The 13675-nt window shown below is 38.3% G+C and overlaps 1 protein-coding gene across 7 annotated transcripts in view; it reads left to right on the top strand.

Moving 5' to 3' along the window:
• Positions 1-13675, top strand: part of LRRC4C (leucine rich repeat containing 4C) — a 1251478-nt gene that overhangs the window by 1217853 nt on the left and 19950 nt on the right. For 6 of the 7 annotated variants that reach the window (XM_066363087.1, XM_066363061.1, XM_066363055.1 and 3 more), the window contains one exon: positions 1962-2013. The gene's annotated coding sequence lies outside the window, so the exon portion shown is untranslated. Of the gene's footprint in view, positions 1-1961; positions 2014-2262; positions 2330-13675 lie in introns of all 7 variants that reach the window. The other variant, XM_066363080.1, reaches the window with a different exon arrangement.

The following is a 13675-nucleotide window of genomic DNA, read 5'->3' on the forward strand; positions in this document are numbered from 1 at the left end:
AATCCAGGTACAGTTTAAGGTTTAGTGGCCCAAAGATAAGGCAGAACTGGTGATGGAGGCCGAGCATAGTGACCAACGATGTAAAAGGAGAATTGAGAGTGATTTCCTAGAAGCCACGTGCAGGAGGCCAGAGGGATCACTATGTTGAATGCTGCTAACTTTTGCCTAATATGAGAAGTAAGAATTGGCTGCTTGATTAACCATGGACATAAGTTTTCACCTCCCACCTTTTTCTTACCCTCCTCTACACACACTTATCATTACCCATTGCCATCCTCTCACATTATTATAAATCTCAGGCACATTAATTTATAGCTCATATTTTACATGTTCTGTTGAAGGGTAGTTAATGGTTCCTGAAACCGTGAGATTTGGGGTAACTATCTGTAAGATTGGGTTACACATTTTTTTTAAACTTATGATAAAAAAAATTCACAGATCAATCTCAGATTTATATTTTAATCTTATTCAGTTTTACTTGTGTAATAATAATGATATTCACTCATGGTATATGACTTTGAAGTTTAAGAAACATTTTTATTTACATTACCTGTTTCAAACAAAACCGTCTAACACAGTAAAACACTCAGCCTTAATACTTCCACCATCAGACTGCACCACCTGTTAACACCTCCTTGGAGGAGTCAGCAACCTACCCACACTTCACTCCTCCTCATTCCTTGAAGATTTTAACACCTGCCTCCCTGTTGTTCACTCCAATCCCACTCCTGATAGAATTCTTGGTGATTTCAATATCCATGTCAGTCCCTGGATCTTGATTACTAATTGCATGGGCTTTTTCTATCAGGATTTTCACTCTGCGCAGTTTGCACCAACCATATGTCTGACCTGTAAAGATCTATATTTGTTGGAATTAACGTTTGTTTAGTTTACTTCATGCTTTACAAAATGCCAACTCTACCTCTTTGTATTTTTTTTGCTTCGAGTACCATGTGGCCCTTAGTCTCAGATTTTAAATATTAAGCTGCTATTTCCACAGAAGTGCTAGGAATGGAGTAAGGGTAGGATGAAAGATGGGTGGAGGGAGGTGTTAGCATCTCCTTTGGTTTTGGATGTATGGGAAAAAAACCCAATTAGAGTTTGCAGCAGAAACCTATGTCAAACTCTTTTTTTTATTGAAAGGCAAGGAGGCAAGGAGGCAGTGAGACGTACTCCCACATGCACCCCAAACAAGATCCACCTGGCAAGCACCCTACAGGGTGATGCTCTGCCCATGTGGGGCCACTGCTCCATTGCTCGGCAACCAAGCTATTTCAGCATCTGAAGTAAGGCCACTGAGCCATCCTCAGTACTGGGGACCAAATCGCTTGAACCACTTGAGCTGTGGTTGTGGGAGGGAAGGAGAGGAGTAGGGGAGAGAAAGAGAGAGAGGAGAGAGAGAAAGAGAGAAAGAGAGAGAAGGGAAAGGGGTGGAGAAACAGATGCTCGCTTCTCTTGTGTGCCCTGACCAGGAATCAAACACGGGACTTTCACATGCTGCACCAATATTCTACCACTGAGCTAACTGGCCAGAGCCCTACGTCAACCACTTCACATGCTGCTTGACTTTAGTAATTCAGAATGTTCTGTTTAACTATTTCTTGCCCATGTTTAAAATATATCATCTCATTTGATCTTCAGACATGGTTTTGATCAAGGCACTGGAACAGAGAGAAAATCCTGAGTTGCTTAAGGTCATGCATCTGATTAATCAAAACCAAGTATAGACTGCAGATCTTCTGACACCAAATGCATTTTTTTTAATTGGCATTAAACAAGGCATTGTTCAAAATGGCCAATGGAGAAAGTAGCTGCTTTGGCTTTCTTCCCAGGAGGATGTTAATATATAGTGGCAATTCAAGAAATATTATCACCAGTGTTGTCTGTGGCAATGGCAGTAGTGGAAGATAGAGAAACGTGCTGAATTGTACTGATGGATGCTTTTTCTTTTTTTTTTTTAGATTGTCAAACACATTGCCCGTTTACAGCATGGAAACCACAATGGAGAGCTAGGTGGGTGATGATTCATTTTAAATCTTTCCCACAATATGCTGAATACCAGAGTGTCAGTGAATGTGAAGAGGCTCATTATGCAGTGTCCACTCCAATGATAGCAATGATTGGCTTTGCTAGCGTGAGGAACTTGTGGGACACCCAGCTACTGCAAACAACTACTGAACTTCAATAAATAGACTGCAGTATAGTAGGACAGACATATTCAGAGTCACACTTGCAAATTTCTTGTGTGTGTCTCTTTGCCAGTTTCGAAACAGCCTATATGTTCCCAGCTTGACACCAGAGATGGCTATCCTTGGGATTCTCTTCTCTTGTGAGTACCTCTTCCTCCCATCATATTTCAGGGCTAAAGATTTTATAAAAGTAATGGTGGCTCATGGGCAGAGCTGGATTAGTGGTTCTCCTATGTAAATAGCTCTGAAGCTCCTCCTTACCATGCCCTCTGCAGCCAATCATGTCATATCCACAAACAGTCTTACCTCCTATCATAGCACAGTAGCCATAGAGAGGAGATTGGGAGGCAGTGGGCCAAAGTACTGACTTCCGGCTTTGCAACTTAACGATCAAGTGTGATTTTGTCTCTATTAAACTGTAATATCCTGAAAGGCAGGATCCTGGAATTATTTTAGTCTAGTACCTATGAGCCACAGTTGTCCCTCTATGAATAGTTATCAACAAAATCAATTCATTCTCTTTTTAAAAAGTATGTAATTAAGTTGAGAGTGGGGTTTAATCTTTTTTGCCTCCCCTGACCCTAGCACAGTGCCTGACATATACATAGTAAGTGGACACTACGTGTTTGTTTAGTGAAAGAACAAGGGTTTGAATAAATCCATTGATCCGATGATTCCTTGTGGCCAAATTAAGGCTAAGCAACCCTTTTCTAATTAGCAGAGACAGAGAAATGATGACTTCTAGTCATTTTCTTCAGGCCACCAGGAATAATGCCCTAAAAGTAGTTGTTTATTTTGGAAGGCAAAAGCTAATTTGGAGCTATTTTTTTTATTTTTATATTCAAATGTCTATAAAACAGGGAGTCACCAGAGACCTATTCATTGTTCACAAATGAAGTATGGGGTAATAAAGAGCTTGCTTTTTCAGCTGTGTTGCACTTTGGTGCTCTCCTGGCTTTACTTGAAAATATGCTGTGACCTTGGCTTTGTTCACTGGGCAAGGGAGGGGGAGTCTAACTGGTCTGCAGAACTCCCATTTCACAAATGTTATTTAGCTAATTTGGGGTCCGCCTGTGGGAAATAATGTGTGAAGTCCTGTAAAATTGAGATGCATGTTATTTGCATGCAATTCACATGAAGCTAATAGTTTAAAAAAAAGAGATTAACTTTTTTATTTTGCCATACCTATTCGTTGAATTCTAAATGCTAACAGTATGATAATAGTTTTGTCCTTAACAGTCTCATGTTGCATCATAATTAAATAAACAGCTTGTGAATTGCAGTCCAAAAAATGTCTGTGTTCCACTCTTAACTTAAGGGGTTTCCATAGAAACCATGGGCAGCAAGTTTAACTGACATTTATTGGACTTAAGGCTATATGCAGAATTGACAGATCTCTGTTTTCCTCTCTGTTACTGTGTAGATGTCCTTCCCATCCTTGTCCCTCACCATCCTCTCCCCACCTCTGTCCTCTCCCCTTCATTTTCCTCCTCCCCTTCTCTTATGAGCAATGAGGAAGTAATTTGGACTCAGTTAGATTTAACAAATGCAATAATACTAAAATGAGCTCTGATACTTAAGTGTAATTGTGTTATTAGCTGGAAATGTTTTTCTTCAAAAACAAAAGAATTGAGAGTGAAGTTTACTCAAATAGCACAGGCTGGCAAGGAGAAAGCCAGTGGAAAATTTGCAGTCTATGCATTACAGTCCGCATTCATACCGCAACGACAGCTTCGCCTCGATTTAGTCAACCCAGACTGATGTCTTTCCTCAGTCCTAATTTTCAGACTTCTAAATGGAGCAAAAAGTCATTGTGCTGATTGTACTCCAAGAGCAAAGATCGGTTCACTGAGGGAAGAAAACACATGCTGTATATTGTATACCTACTGTGCGCCAGATATGTAATTTCATTTAGGTTGTCTTAGTTAATCCCATAAAATTCACAGCCGGCCAGGAGGGCGGATCTGGAGCTGGTGGTTGAAGTTCAGGCCCCACAGCCGACTGGCTGTGAAGGCTTGGGCAGAGGAATGCTTCAATGCTCTGTCTTGATTTCTCAAAGGCAAAACGAATATAAGCACTTCTAAGAAATGGAGTTTTATTAGGATAAGAGATGATGATGTTGCCATTGCCCTGTGATTGTGATGTTCCCCTCCATTCCTTTAGAAATGAGGAGAATGAGCTGCCAAAAGAGTAAGTCGTTTATCCAAAGCTAGAAATTGTGCGCATGCGTGCAGTGGTTAAGAGGGGTCAATTGAGACAGACCTCGGATCAATTACTGCTAGTGTGATTTGGGGTAAGTGATAAACTAACAGAGCATCTAGTTGAAAAATCATGCAGTTGTTACAAAGACTAAGTAAAATTGTGTCTGTAAAGTATTCGAGAGTGTATGCCAGTTAGAAATCCCTTTTTTTTATTTTAATTTTTGCCATTTCCCTCCCTCCCCTACCTTTCTGAATTGTTTTGTTTTTCCAATGGGTTCAAAGTGAAAAATGATCAGTCTTTAAAACCTAATACTCATAATTTAAAATTATCTCACAGTCAATACACTATCTCAAGGTATCCTGATCACAGTGATAAAGGAAAGACAGATAACATCACACTCATTTTACAGGTTAACAGAAAGGAGGTTAAAAGTTGTTATTGACAAGATCTCTCTGTAAGGAATGTTTTCCTGGGTTCTCCAGGGTTTGCCTTATCATTAAAACTCTCCAAGTCTGTTCTTATTTTGGGTCTCTAGGCTGAAATCCAGCGTATTTTAATTCCTATTTCTAATAGTGATAAGAGGAAGAAAATTTTGGCAAGGATGGAGGAAAAGAAGTAAGAAAAGGATAGTTACAAAATCTGTCACAGCCCTGTTTTCAAGTTGTTCTCTCAGGAGTCAAAGGGAGATGTGGAATTACAAATTCCAGTCTTGGGGTAGATGAGGCACTGATTTTATACAATATTTTAATGTGTCTTATTGAAAAAGAAAGCTGTGGTGGAAAAAAAAGACTCAAGTCAGGTATCAGCCAGAGATGTTGGTGAGCACCTAGTGAATTTGGAAGAGACTGAGTAGCTAGGACAGGGTGTGACGGGGCATGATTGCTGAAGAATGTGACCATTAGCAGACACACAAACACACATACATGGGTGCACCCACATACACACAGAGTAATGTATAAAGGATTAATCACAGTGAACATGTCTTTAAATTATAATCATTTTATAACCTCAAAAATCTCATGCTAGGAGAAGAAATATTAGCTTTACCATTTTTATTTGTTGTGTGTTTCTGCTTGCTTTTTTACTAGAATTTGCATTCTGCATTGTCTTTGGAAGAATCCCTGTAAGCCCTTTTTTTTTTTTTTTCATTTTGTACTAGTTGAGTTAAAACTAAGTAATATAATCCCCAAAACCATTTAGCCAGACACACCGTAATATCAGGACTTCACAATGTACTCCAAACCAAGCCTACAATCAGGTCATGGGTAGCAGGCCACCCTCTGTGTTTCAGAAATCCCTTTTAAGCTCAGCATTCCTCACATACATTATGGGGAACATGGCACCATTAACAAATTCATGAGTCTTAAATGTTTTCTTATTTTTTAGATGAAACAGATTATGAATAGAAATTTTAATATTTTCCTTTCATGCCATAATGGATCATTTTGGTAAATTTGAAGCTGAGGAGAATGGTTAAAAAAGGGAATTTTTTTAGATGATCTAGAACAGGATCAACACATTTTCTTTATAGAGGGCAAAGAACTAGGTATTTTAGGATTTGTGAACTATATAGTCTATCACAACTACACAGGTCTGCTATACTGTGAGACAGCCATAGAATAATATATACATGAAAATGGTGTGTAAGTCTCCCAATAAAACTTTATTGACAAAAACAGGTTGTGGATCGAACTTCACTTGTAGGCAAAAATTAGTTTGCCAACGATTGATCTTAGAGATTTGCCTACATCTCCATCTGCCTTCCATTTTTCTGTTCACATGGCAATTAGAGCTTAAAAGATGGAACTGAGGAGTCTAAGAGTGACAGTCACATCACACTCTATATTTTTATTTTGTGGATTTTACTTTTTGTCACACTTACTTTTACTTAAACTTTTTATCTTTTCCGTATTTCTTTAGCATGGAAAGAGAAATACATGTTCTGTCTGCACTTTAAAAAAGGGTGCAGAAAGCTTAGGTGGCTTGCATGAATGTCATCTAGCATTTATAATATCGATCTATAGTGTCAGCCTTGTGTTTCTTCAATTGGATTATTCTTTCTAAAATGCATCATTTAGAGAATAAAAAAAGATGATGGTAGAAGTAATCAAGAGGTAATTTTTATTATCCAACCCAACAAAAAAGCAGTTGACTAATGGCTTAAATAGGGATATACACAGGCTTCCCTACTTCCTTATCCTATTAAGATACCACAGGGGACTGAGTTTCTTATTGTTTTCATGTGTATTCCTGAATTTTTTCATGATTTATTTTGGAATATAATGCATTGTAGGCAAATGAATACAGAAAAATAAAGGGAGTTGCTTCTTTGCATGGTACTGTGTTAACTGAAGCTAATTCGTGTTGGAACTGAGTCCTCATTTTGCAAGGTTCCATGGTAACTGAGTGCAAATCTGTTATAAAAGAACTACCAAAAAGGAGGGCTTGATTCCAATATGCATGAACTATGGTTAACATGGCACCAAGCAAAATAAGGACTGCCTTAAGTAAATAAATAAGAATCCAGTTTCCAAATGTCTGCATTCACCGTATAATTCCCTCTTCTGTGGTCATTAATGGGAAACAAAGAAAATCGCCGATTACAGTCTTTTCTATTATCTGACATGTCATCACCAAGGTTTCCTCATTATGCAATGTTAACAGTGTTGAGGTTACTTGAAAGCAGTTCCAGTTCTAATTAGGAGGCCATCCCTGCTATCTGAATTCTGATTAAATGACAGTTGCCTGGAAATCACAGTTAAGAGTCTACTCTGTTTCCTCCTCTTGCTCAGATCTCGTAAACACAGACTCAATTAGAGAGAGTTTTCTTATCAGGTTTTTATGGGTCATTTTAGTGAATTTATTAAACTCTTAAGTCATGCTGAAAACTGGAAGGCAGTGGCTCTGAGATCATCAGTAGGAGCCAGGACTAGATGGACAGGCTTTGCTCTCATGTTTTAGGAAGTCCAAAGTAGACGTCAGAGCATCCAGTGATGGGTCACGAATCTAAGAAGATGCTAAAGTATTAATGAGTCTCACAGAAAGAATATTGAAGAACAGAGATGAAAATTATAATGTCCTATCAGTCCATATTTTAGATGAAAAGCACCTAGTCCAGCCTCTCATCATTGCACACCTCAATTATTGAAATAATTTCTTAGTTGACCTTTAGGTGTAATATGGACCTTTCTATGGTCCATATTATCACAAATCTGCTTTTCCTGAAATACTTTCTCATTGTCCTATTCCTTTCCAATAAAGTGAGGAAAATCAAGTCCCTAAAACCCATCCCATGATTTAATGAAGAATCTAAATTCTTGTGTCTATTTTTCACAATCTGCCATTATTTTACTCCCTGCACCTTCTGTCCCACTGGTTTTTAGTGAATGTTGCTCATAGAAGTCAGCTTGTACATCTCTCTACGCTGCATTCATGTTTACTTCCATACATTTCCTACCCACTACATGTCTGTTTGCCAATAAACTCTGTCCCTTCTCTCTCTTTCTTCTTTCTCTCAGCGTGTCCTCCTAAAACTGTTTGTCCTTCTCTTTTATTTTCTGCTATATTATAGTTTCTTATTTGCATGCGTTTGAATTTCAACTCACTGTGAGATTTATGGGAGACTCTTGGCTTTAAGGGTCAAGAACTGAGCACTGTGCTTGACAATTAGTAGGCACTCAGCAAATTTTGTTGAAAGGATAAATGCCTGTGTTTTTCTCTCCACGAATGTTAGACCTTTTGCTTACCCAAAGTACATACCCTACTAAACCTCATGTTCACATAACCTCTATTAACTGTTCAAAACTTACTGGTTCTGCTTTGGCCGGACAGCTCAGTTAGTTAGAGCACTATCCCAATAAGCCAAGGTTCTGGGTTCCATCCCCAGTCAGGGTATATACAAGAGTCAGTCAGTGAATACAGGAATTACTGAAACAACAAATTTATCTCTCTCTCTCTCCCCTTTCTTTTCCTTTCTTTTCTTTCTAAAATGAGTAAAAAAAATTACTGGTTCCTTTTGAGCACTAGACTTCTTATCATTTTTCCCATCATCCTCTACACACTCACTGTAGCACTTCACATTGGTTCATTACTCTGTTTTTTACATTAAGTTTCTCTCAGCACAGTGTTTCCAGTGATCAATGATGGGGAGTTACCTGGTAGGCAAAGTTCACACAGTGTTGGTGGACATACTTATAATTATATATTATTAGAATTGAAATGACTTTGAAGATTCTTTTTCTCAGCACTCTCCTATAAAATGAATCCCAGACATGTTTAGTGCTTTTTGGTTACTATCTAGAAAATTAGGGCTTTGCACAGCTGAATAATAAACAGGGGAGAGAGTACTTGGTAAAACATTGAAAAATATTATTCAAATTTGAATGGCCCTATATATGTGGTGTTTATTATCTTCAGATTCTTTGCAAGCAATTTAAATTGCATTACTCATTACGAAAATCCATATGCCTTTTAGGTGCCACTGTTGGTTGGTTTGTTTTCAACCTGTAATGGCCATGATGACCTTGCACAAAGCACTTCCTAAAGATTAATGAGCAGGTGGGGGTTAATAGCTTTCAATTCCTCCCAGCTAGTCATCAATCCCAAGGAAGCATGGGAAGCCAAGTCATTAACTACATTTCCAGTTTTCTGAAATCAAGTTCTTCTCTACTTGTCTGGCCGAGGACTTATGTTCATTTGACTGTTAGGGGGTAGTTTAGAGGTTTTGGTTATAGTTGTTTTAATGGAATATTATTTTTTTCTCATGTATTCCTTGTATACATTTGATCATTACAAATATTAATAAGCATGACATTTTCTACTTTGATATGAGTCATTGTTACCTGAAATATTTTAAGAGATAAACATGAATAATTCAATTGTACTATTTTTCAATTGTATTATGTTAAGGAATTTCCCTTGAGAAATAAAGCGTGGCAAATGAAGAAAAGTTGTGGAGAAGAGAAGGCCCCGTTTCTTTCCATTGAGAAAGCTAGGACCCCATTTCTTCATGCAGCATCCTTATTCTTACATTGACACAAATCCCATAAAGAAATGACATAGGGGCTAATTGTCATCTAAGTACCAGTGTTTAAAGTGTGTGGAAGGGATTATTGTCACCAAGGAGAACTTCTTTCCAGAACCTTTCACAATTGACATTTGTCTTGCAGAACTTACTCAAAACTGGGTCTAGTCCTCAGTATTTTTTTTTCTCAGAAATGTCTTTGGTAGCTCATCATAAGAAGGTTGTAATCATACTTACTAAATACAGAAGAAATGGATATTTAGAACAGAAATCCAATTTGCTAAATTATTGCTAGAACTTTAATAGACTCTTCAAATATTTCAGTCTGTCAAAACTTTTCATGTAGAACTTAGTTTTTTTTTTTGTAGTCACAAATCTTTTAGGAAATATGATGATAAAATCAATAAATAATCTTCCTATAGTAATTCACAATCACATTTATACAACAATTTGCATATAATTTTAAGTCACTCACAAATGTCTCACTCATGAACTTCTAAAGAACCCAGGATTAAACTGTGCATTTTTATGGAAAAGCAAATTATAAATAAATAAGATGGTTGATGAAAGATCCAATTAAGAATTTTTTTTAATTTTTATTGATTTTAATTTATTGTGTTTACACAGATTCAAGTGTCTCACCAAATATATCTCCTCCTCTATGTCTGTGTTCCCCTCAAAACCTCCCATCCCCCCTGCCCCCAACGCCTTCCCCCTTCCCTCCAGGATTTGCTGTTCTGCTCTAGATAACGCTGTATTATGTATATACGATATACTAATCTCTTTTCTTTCTCTGATCCCATCCTCTCATCCCCTTTCCCTCTGATCGCTTTCCCTCTGGTCCCTTTGATTCTACCTCTGCATCTATTCAGTTCCTCAGTTCACATTGTTCATTAGATTCCTCAAATGAATGAGGTCATATATTTTTCTTTCTCTGCCTGTCTTATTTCACTTAGCATAATAGTCTCCAGGTCCATCCATGTTATCACAAAAGGTAAGACTTCCTTCTTTGTCATGACTGTGTAGTATTCCATAGTGTATATGTACCACTACTTTTTAATCCACTCCTCCACTGACAGACACTTGGGCTGTTTCCAGATCTTGGCTATTGTAAACAATGCTGCAATAAACATGGGGGTGCATTTCTTCTTTTGGATCAGTGATTTGGTATTCTTAGGATATATTCCTAAAAGTGGGGTAGCTGGGCTAAAAGGCAGTTTGATTTTTAATTTTTTGAGGAATCTCTATACTGTTTTCCACAGTGGCTGAACCAGTCTGCATTCCCACCAGCAGTGCAGGAGGGTTCCCTTTTCTCCACATTCTTGTCAGCACTTATTATGTGTTGTTTTGTTAATGAGAGCCATTCTGACAGGTATGAGGTGGTATCTCATTGTGGTTTTAATTTGCATTTCTCTAATGATTAGTGATGTTGAACATTTTTTCATAGTCTATTGGCCATCTGTATGTCCTCTTTGGAAAAGTGTCTATTCATTTCTTTTGTCCATTTTTTGATTGGATTATTTATCTTTCTGAAGTTGAGTTTTACAATTTCTTTATAAATTTTTGTTATTAACCCCTTATCAGACGCATTGTTGAATATGTTCTCCCATTGTATAGTTTGTCTTTTTTTTTTTTTCATATTGTCTTAAGCTGTGCAAAAGCTTTTTAGTTTGATATAGTCCCATTTGTTCATCCTGTCCTTTATTTCACTTATCCATGGCAATAAATCAGCAAATATATTGCTATGAGAGATGTTGGAGAGCTTCCTGCCTATGTTTTCTTCCAAGATGATTATGATTTCATGACTTACATTTAAGTCTTTTATCCATTTTGAGTTTATTTTTGTGAATGGTATAAATTGGTCATCTAGTTTCATTTTTTTTTACAAGTACTTGTTCAATTTTCCCAACACCATTTGTTAAAGAGACTGTCTTTATTCCATTGTATGTTCTTACACCCTTTGTCAAATATCAATTGTCCATAAAGGTGTGGGTTTATTTCTGGGTTCTCTGTTCTGTTCCATTGATAAGTAGGCCTGTTCTCATGCCAGTACCAAGCTCTCTTGAGTACAATAGCCTTGTAATATAATTTGATATCAGAAAGTGTGATATTACCCACTCTATTCTTCTTCTTCTTTTTTTTTTCTTTTTTCTTTTTGTATTTTTCTGAAGCTGGAAACGGGGAGAGACAGTCAGACAGACTCCCGCATGCGCCCGGCCAGGATCCACCCGGCACGCCCACCAGGGGGTGATGCTCTGCCCACCAGGGAGCGATGCTCTGCCCCTCCAGGGCATTGCTCTGTCGCGACCGGAGCCACTCTAGCGCCTGGGGCAGAGGCCAAGGAGCCATCCCCAGTGTCCGGGTCATCCTTGCTCCAATGGAGCCTCGCTGCAGGAGGGGAAGAGAGAGACAGAGAGGAAGGAGAGGGGGAGGGGTGGAGAAGCAGATGGACGCTTCTCCTGTGTGCCTTGGCTGGGAATCGAACCTGGGACTCCCGCACGCCAGGCCGACGCTCTACTACTGAGCCAACTGGCCAGGGCCTATTCTTCTTCTTCAAGATTGCTGACACTATTCATGTTCTTTATTGGTTCCATATAAATTTTTGGAATGTTTGTTCAGTATCTTTGGAGTATGACATTAGTATTTTAATAGGAATTGCATTGAATTTATAAATTGCTTTGGGTAATATAGACATTTTAGTGATGTTTATTCTTCCTACCCATGAACATGGTATATGCTTTCACTTGTTTGTATCCTTCTTGATTTCTTTTATCAATGTTTTATAATTTTCCAAGTATAAATCTTTAACCTCTTTAGTTAAATTTACTCTTAGGTACTTTATTTTTGTTGTTGCAATAGTGAACAGGATTGTTTTCTTAATTTCTCTTTCAAACAGTTCATTGTTGGTATATAAAATGCCACTGATTTCTGAATATTGAATTTATATCCTGCCACCTTGCTGAATTCATTTATCAGTAAGTTTTTAACTGAGACTTTAGGATTTTATATGTAAAGTATCATATCATCAGCAAATAATGATAGTTTTACTTCTTTTTCAATCTGGTTGCCTTTTATTTCTTCTTCTTGTCTGATTGCTGTAGCTAGGACTTCCAGAACTATGTTGAATAAGAGTAGTGAAAGGGGGGCACCCCTGCCTTGTTCCTGATCTTAAGGGAATTTCTTTTGATTTTTACCCATTGAGTATGATGTTGGCTGTGGGTTTATCATAGATGGCCTTTATTATGTTGAGGTATGTTCCTTGTATTTCCACTTTGCTGAGAGTTTTGATCATAAATGGGTGCTGGATTTTATCAGATGCTTTTCTATGTCTATTGATATTATCATGTGGTTTTTCTCCTTCCTTTTGTTTATGTGATGAAGCATATTAATTGACTTGTTAATATTGTACCAGCCTTGCCTCCAATTAAGAAATCTTAATCATATGATTCAAATTGAATTACATCAGATTATAATAGTCTGACATATTAATCACTCTCAATACAGTGGTACCTTAAGATACGAGTTTAATTCATTATGTAACCGAGCTCGTAAGTCAGTCAACTCGTACATCAAACATATTTCTCTCATTTAAAATAACTGAAATAGATTTAATCCATTCCAGCCCTGTGAAACATCGCCAAACCATCCTAAATTATGAAAAAAGACATGTTTTTAATTAAGAAACACACATGTATACTTTACCAATACATAACAAAATATATGAAATAAAAGAAAAAAGTGTTATTTAGTACTGTATTCTTACCTTGGAGACAGACGTGTGTGGCTAACGGAGGTAATGGTGGAGGAGGAGGGAGGGAGGAAGGGATGCAGGCACTGTAGACACGTAAACTAAAACTGCACTTTCTTAACACTAAATGTAAACTAAAACTGCATTTTCTTTACTTTAAACAAAACTAAAACTGCACTTTCTGGCCCTGGCCAGTTGGCTCAGCGGTAGAGCGTCGGCCTGGTGTGTGGGGGACCCGGGTTCGATTCCCGGCCAGGGCACATAGGAGAAGCGCCCATTTGCTTCTCTACCCCCACCCCCTCCTTCCTCTCTGTCTCTCTCTTCCCCTCCCACAGCCAAGGCTCCATTGGAGCAAAGATGGCCCGGGTGCTGGGGATGGCTCCTTGGCCTCTGCCCCAGGCGCTAGAGTGGCACTGGTTGCAGCAGAGCGACACCCCGGAGGGGCAGAGCATCGCCCCCTGGTGGGCAGAGCGTGGCCCCTGGTGGGCGTGCCGGGTGGATCCCGGTCGGGCG

This window comes from Saccopteryx leptura, chromosome 1 (genome assembly GCF_036850995.1).
Source record: "Saccopteryx leptura isolate mSacLep1 chromosome 1, mSacLep1_pri_phased_curated, whole genome shotgun sequence".
Lineage (NCBI taxonomy): Eukaryota > Metazoa > Chordata > Mammalia > Chiroptera > Emballonuridae > Saccopteryx > Saccopteryx leptura.